The sequence below is a fragment of the Abramis brama genome (assembly GCF_963993115.1).
Source record: "Abramis brama genome assembly, chromosome: 1".
Taxonomy (NCBI): Eukaryota; Metazoa; Chordata; class Actinopteri; order Cypriniformes; family Leuciscidae; genus Abramis; species Abramis brama.
The window spans coordinates 6282990-6290489 of record NC_139963.1 but is presented as its reverse complement, the minus strand read 5'-3'; the positions used below and the strand labels follow the sequence as shown (position 1 = coordinate 6290489).

The 7500-nt window shown below is 41.4% G+C and overlaps 2 protein-coding genes across 5 annotated transcripts in view; one reads left to right on the top strand and one right to left on the bottom strand.

Annotated features, from left to right (window-relative positions):
• The window catches only part of LOC311079770 (uncharacterized protein), a 186253-nt gene that overhangs the window by 67010 nt on the left and 111743 nt on the right, over positions 1-7500 (bottom strand). The gene's annotated exons all lie outside the window — the stretch shown is intronic.
• LOC311079600 (NACHT, LRR and PYD domains-containing protein 12-like) overlaps positions 1-7500 on the top strand; it is a 137040-nt gene that overhangs the window by 51779 nt on the left and 77761 nt on the right. The gene's annotated exons all lie outside the window — the stretch shown is intronic.

Below are 7500 nucleotides of genomic sequence, written 5' to 3'. Positions count from 1 at the left end.
CAGAAAAAAATAAAAATAAATGCTCATTATGTTTATTTTTTTTCGACAGTCATTATTACAACAGGATTGAAACAACATGAATATATGATGAATCTCTCTCTCTCTCTCTCTCTCTCTCTCTCTCTCTCTCTCTCTCTCTCTCTCTCTCTCTCTCTCTCTCTCTCTCCCTCTCTCTTTCAATTCAATTAAAAATTGCTTTATTGGCATGACTGTACATATTACAATATTGCCAAAGCTGGGAACGCATAGAATAATAATTATAAAGACATCAAAATAATAAACTATTATAATATAACTTAAATCTAAATGTACTACTTAAATTAATTGTATAAATTAACAGTGTAACAAATTATAATATCTGTGAACATTTTACACCACAGTGTTTTAACATATATACAAATTATAATATCTGTGAACATTTTATACCACAGTGTTTTAACATATACACACACACACACACATATCACACATATCACTGAGGGTCACTGTGGTGGATGTAATATGCTGAGTAAAATGTGAACAAGATTTACTGTATGTGTTCACCTGAGGTTTAATCCAGTAATCAGTTTAAATAATTATAAAATATTAATGTTGTTAAGGACGTTGAAATGTTATGTTTTGCATTAATTCATATGTTTAGTGATTTCGTATGAGGTTAAAAATGTAGTGATGATATGTTTGGGATGAGTGTATCTGATTGGTCGTGTGTGTGCGCGTGCGTTTACTAATAGTTGGGGAGTTCTCGCGAGACGCTTCATTTTAAGTAAAAACTCTGGGTATGAAGCATCTCGTCTGACTGTTTATTGATAAACGTGCTCCCTTACAGGTATATGAAGCGTACATTTGCACACATGTGAATATTAGTGTTACTAAATGTATTTTTGCTAGGTATTGTGTTGTATTATTGGGTGAAGTGCCATACGGGGCGATGTAAAACGCTAGAGTTGTCCGCTGGGGAGAACGCGGTTCGCGCGCAAATCGTTCATGTGTGTATGTAACGGTAGGGTGATTAAATGTATACGGTTGAATTTATATAAATTGCCCTGTTTAGTTAAAGGTCGATGTATGATCTGTGTTGTCACGTGTGTTTTATGTGAGATTGGGGCTTGTGAATATAGAGAGTGTCGCTGTTTTAGGGTGGGATGCGCACTACTCTAAGTGCACTCATTTATTCACGGTGAACTTGGGATGCGTTGATTTAAAGGGGAAGTACATACGAGCTCATGCACTTGTGTATCAAATTATATAAATAAGAGAGCTCATGCATTGTTGAGTGTAATAATTGTTCATTTATTGCCACAATTCATTCTAAGTAAAAACTCTGGATATGAAGCATCTCGTCTGACTGTTTATTGATAAACGTGCTTACAGGACAGGAGTGCTACATGGACAGTAGGGAAACACACTGAGGTCAGACACACACACACATTCACCTTCTCTCTCTCTCTCTCTCTCTCTCTCTCTCTCTCTCTCTCTCTCTCTCTCTCTCTCTCTCTCTCTCTCTCTCTCTCAATTCAATTCAATTCAAAATTGCTTTATTGGCATGACTGTACATGTTACAATATTGCCAAAGCTTGGAACACATAGAATAATTATAAAGTATAAAATTATAAAGTACAAAATAATACAATATTATAATATAACTTAAATCTAAATGTACAACTTAAATTAATTGTACAAATTAACAGTGTAACAAATTATAATATCATTTGAACATTTTACACCACAGAACATTTTACACCACAGTGTTTTAACCAGGGGCGGCCTTAAGCATCTGGGGGCCCGTTTCAATAACTAATATGGGGCCCTGCCCACATAAAATGTAAACATGAGCAGAAAAAGCAAGGATTCTTGTTGGTTTGCATCATTATTTTATTACGCGCACTTTCAGCTTCATGAACAGGCACCACTGGCATATGTACGTTTCATTTCCTATTCAAATTATTTCCCTACTCAAAAAAAAACAACGTTTTAACCTTACGGAAAAAAGGCAAAGTATAAACACATAAACTACCGGTATTTATTTACTTCAGATCACCGTTCGCGGGGGCGGTAAACGTCGCCATGGTAACCGCGGCGCGACTCAAGTTCGACCAATCAGAGACGTCAGTGTTTTGCTTAGAATTATGGTTAGTGTAGTATTTCTCCAGAAGATCGCAAATAACAAGGTTGATTTTTATACTTTGTGGCTTTTATAGGAGCAGAAACTTTCGTTTCACAACCTCGTAGCTCGTGGTCAATCTAACTTGGATGGTTTAGGGGTTTCCAACCTTTTTTAGCTACTTTTTAAAAATGAAAGTGGCCGAGAGCTATATGCAATAATTAAATCTCTTAAATAATGTCTCATAACTCTCATATTAACAACTATGCTAACTGTTTTAGACCTAAACGAGTTATTGTAGCCAGGCCTATATATGTCACCCTTAATTGACATAAAAAAAAATATTATACTGTAAAAACACATAATTATTGTTGATTTTATAGTGCATCATAACTAGAGATGAAATGGTATGAAAATGTAATTTCATGATTATAGTGACCAAAATGAGCATGGTTATCACATAATCCTGTTCAAAAAGTACTAATACTATACACAATAAAATCAATTCACCAAGTTTTATGTCGAAAACCAGCAAATAACAAATAAACTTACCATCAATATGCACTTTTTGTTTACATAAACATTAAAATAGTAACATTAAAAATGATGGCCAAATTTGAAAGGAGTGTCTTGCAACATGTTATCTACTAACATGTACAAGTTCAAATAAAGTTTTGACAAAAAAGTTTTTATAAAAAGATAAACCTCGCATATTTCAGCCTTTAAATCATTTTTATAAAAAGAATGATTCAAAAAAGACAAAATACTGACATTTACAATGCACATTAGCTTATCTTTTATTATTAATAGTAAAATTCGGTCCGATTTTCCCGTGGCGTCTGTCGTTGCTATAGTCTACCATGCGCTCTCCACAACGACAGAGAAGTTTTAATATCTAATGGATTTCCACTACCGATAAACGCTTGCTGTAGCTCTGCTAGAAGATTTATTTACGGAGAATAAAAAAACACCCGTAGTTTGGGTGCACCCCCATCCTTCATATTGACTCGTTGCGCCTGGAAAAAATGAGCGCGTCGCTTCAATTATTTGAAATAACGAACTTGAGCGCGCAAAAGACGCGATATGTGAACGGCCCTTGGCGAGCTACCTCCAATCAGGCCACGAGCTACTCTCGCGAGTGACGTGTTGGAGACCACTTTAGACATTATGTCTGAAAATAAATATCCTAGGGAGAAAATGAATGGGATTTTCCTGTTCTGTTGGGGGCCCCCTTGGAGGGCGGGGCCCGTTTCAATTGAAACGGGTGAAACATAGGTAAGGCCGCCTCTGGTTTTAACATATACACACACACATATCACTGAAGGTCACTGTGGTGGACAGTAGGGAAACACACTGAGGTCAGATACACACATCACACACACATTCACCTGCTGTCTCTCAGGCTGTGGCACACACACACGTATCTGGCAGCGAGTGCTGCTGTCTGGCCCTTTCCTAGCAGGATCTTCATCTGATCTACTTCAGTCATGGCTGTAAAGTTCTGTATTACATTAGTGAGTTTGCTGAAGTAGAGTTCTCTGACTGAACTGTATTTGTGACAGTGAAGGAGGAAGTGCGTCTCTGTCTCGATCTCTCCTGTGCTACAGTGAACACACACCCTCTGCTCTCGGGGTAACCAGCTCTTCCTGTGTCTGCCCGTCTCGATGGCGAGACTGTGTTCACTCAGCCTGTACTTGCTCAGGATCCGTCTCTGCTTTGTGTCTCTCACACTCTGGAGATATTCTTCCAGTTCATAATTTGATTTCAGATTTCGATAGAATTGTAATTTACTTTGTGTTTTAGTTTCCTGGTCCCAATGTTCCAGATATGTATTTTTAGACTGTTTGATAATTTGGTTTGTCCTGATGTGTGTGTGAGAAGCAGTGCTGGTCTGAGACTTGTTAGTGTTAGTAGGGTTAGTCTGGTTAGTGAGTCTCAGAACCAGCTGACTGAGGGGACTCTTTTCGGGGTTCAGTTCTTGGGTTTGTAGAGCTTTAAAATGTAATGATTCTGTGGGACTTGATTTTAGATGCATCCAGAATTTGAGGGATCTTTTTTGCATATTGATAATCAATGGGAATCAGCCTAATTCTGCCCTGCATGCATTATTGGGTGTTTTCCTTTGTAGTTTTAGAATCATTTTGCAGAATTCAGTGTGTAGGGCTTCTGTTGGATGCCTGTCCCATCTAGTGTAGCTTTGATCACTGAGTGGACCCCAAACCTCACTTCCATACAGCGCAATGGGCTGAATCACACTATCGAAGATTTTACACCAAATTGGAATCGGTAATTCAATGTTTTGGAATTTTTTCTTGATTGCATATAGAGCTCTCCGAGCTTTATCTCTGAGAGCATTCACTGCCACACTGAAACTCCCCGATCGAGTGCTCTAGGGCGGTGCTGCCTAGACTGAACTTGTATCTGTGTTCCTGACATCTGGGCTTCTTCTGAAAGACCATAATGTTGGTCTTGGTGAGGTTGACTGCCAGGGCCCAGTTCTGGCAGTAGTTCTCCAGCAGGTCCAGGTGCTGCTGTAGTCCCTGTGCAGTGGGTGACAGCAGCACCAGGTCGTCTGCGTACAGCAAGAGCTTGATGCTGCTGTCCTGTAGAGTGAGTCCAGGGCCCGTAGACTGCTCCAGCTGCACCGCTAGTTCATTAATGTAGATGTTGAACAGCGTTGGACTCAGGCTACAGCCCTGCCGCACTCCTCTTAAACTCTCTCTCTCTCTCTCTCTCTCTGAGCGGATGCTGTGAGTGAGTGGGCGGAGTTTGCTGTGAGAGTACTGCTGGTGTGAGTGAGTTTTTTCCTCTCTTTCTCTTAACTTTCTTACTGTTTTTGTTTAAAGTTTTTGTTAAGTGTGTTTTTGCGAGTGTTAATATAGGCTTGGTAGGTTTTAGGTGGGACGAATTTCGCCGCTATCCGGCGTTTGCTGGGTGGCAATGGCGTCCTCAGAACGCGTGAGTTTGGACCGGTTGTCGCGAAGACACGGTATCAAGCTCGCGCCTGTGAGTAATGTTTCGGTGGAACAATGTGTTTTGGCTGTAGGAGAAGTTGTTGGTTGCGATAGCATATTATCTGCTTCTCGCATGAACAGTGCTGTTGTTGTCTTTCTAGACACTATTGAAAAAGTTAATAGTGTTGTTCAGAATGGCGTTGTTATACAGGATACCTTTACTCCCGTAATGCCGCTGCTTCAACCGGCAAAAAGAGTTATTCTGTCTAATGTTCCCCCGTTCATTAAAGATGAACTCTTGATAGCAGAGCTTTCAAGGCATGGTAAAGTAGTGTCCCAAATGAAAAAGATCCCGTTTGGTTGTAAATCACCGCTACTTAAGCATGTTGTTTGTTTCAGACGTCAGGTTTATATGGTTTTGAATAAAGATGCAGACGAATTGAATGTGGCTTTCAAATTTAAGGTTGATGGTTTTGATTATGTGGTTTTTGTTACCTCTGATATTATGAAATGTTTCCGATGTGGAAAAGACACTAAAGAAAACTGTAGATAATGAGAGGATGGGTGAGATTGTTGAAGCTGGGACCAGTGCTGCTTCTGCTGGCACCAGTGCTGCTTCTGCTGGGACCAGCGCTGCTTCTGCTGGGACCAGTGCTGCTTCTGCTGGGACCAGTGCTGCTTCTGCTGGGACCAGCGCTGCTTCTGCTGGCACCAGTGCTGCTTCTGCTGGGACCAGCGCTGCTTTTGCTGGCACCAGTGCTGCTTCTGCTGGGACCAGCGCTGCTTCTGCTGGGACCAGCGCTGCTTCTGCTGGGACCAGTGCTGCTTTTGCTGGCACCAGTGCTGCTTCTGCTGGGACCAGCGCTGCTTCTGCTGGGACCAGTGCTGCTTCTGCTGGGACCAGCGCTGCTTCTGCTGGCACCATTGCTGCTTCTGCTGGCACCATTGCTGCTTCTGCTGGGACCAGCACTGCTTCTGCTGGGCCCAGTGCTGCTTCTGCTGGGCCCAGCGCTGCTTCTGCTGGCACCATTGCTGCTTCTGCTGGCACCATTGCTGCTTCTGCTGGGACCAGTGCTGCTTCTGCTGGCACCAGCGCTGCTTCTGCTGGGACCAGTGCTGCTTCTGCTGGGACCAGCGCTGCTTCTGCTGGCACCAGCGCTGCTTCTGCTGGGACCAGTGCTGCTTCTGCTGGGACCAGTGCTGCTTCTGCTGGGCCCAGTGCTGCTTCTGCTGGGCCCAGCGCTGCTTCTGCTGGCACCATTGCTGCTTCTGCTGGCACCATTGCTGCTTCTGCTGGGACCAGCACTGCTTCTGCTGGCACCATTGCTGCTTCTGCTGGGACCAGTGCTGCTTCTGCTGGGACCAGCGCTGCTTCTGCTGAGGAAGACATGCATGTGGAAAGTAGGAGAAGTGAGACTGTTGAGGTTGAGGAAGCTGTGGAGAGTGTAGGGGATCACGTTCATGGCACAACGATAGGTGCAGATAATGTAGAGAATAAAACTGATGAGGAGAATGTATCTGCTGTTGCAGAAATTATTGAGGCTCAAGAAAGTCTGGACACTGAGATGCTGAGGGATGAAGAACTTTTTAAAACTCCCTCTACTAAAAGGAAACGAGTAAAGAAAAGCCTAAAGAATAAGAGCACTGGTCAGGTGACTGTAGACTCAGCTAATAGAAATGATGATACTGAATGCAGCTCAGTTGAGTCTGATATTGAGGCAACAGCTAGCAGAAATGGACAGTACGATCATCAAGGTGAATACACATTTGGAAAAATAAGATTATTCCTTCAGAAAACAAAGAATATGAAAAACGTCCAGGTTGAGGAGTATTTCCCTGATCGTAAACTATTCATAGATTCAGTTGCAATGACAATGAGGGGTGACAGTGAGGAGCATTTCACTGTTCAAGAAATGTTCAGGTTGAAGAAATTTGTGTCTAAGTTGAAACTAAAACAAAAAAATGAGGATGGTTTTGAAACTACATAAGTCATTTTGTTATTTTAAGTTATTGTTTACTTTGTATCTCTTGGTAACACACTATTTAATGAGTACGATAAGGATAGGTACTCTGAATTTGAATGGTGCAAGAGATATAAAGAAAAGAGCAGTACTTTTTGAGTTAATCAGACAAAAGAGCTTGGATGTTATGATGGTTCAAGAAACACACAGTGATAGTTTAAATGAAATCGATTGGAAAAAGGAGTGGGATGGGGAAGTAGTGCTTTCTCATATGAGTTCAGTCAGAGGAGGGGTGGCTGTACTTTTTGCCAAAAAATTCCTGCCTATTTCATACGAATTGAAACATGTAATACCAGGTAGACTCATGCTATTAAAAGCAAAATTTGAAAGATTCAATTTTGTTTTTTTGAATATATACGCTCCAACTATTGGGGCTGAAAGAGTTAATTTTTTTAATGATGTTAAGAGTATTTTGCTGGATTAT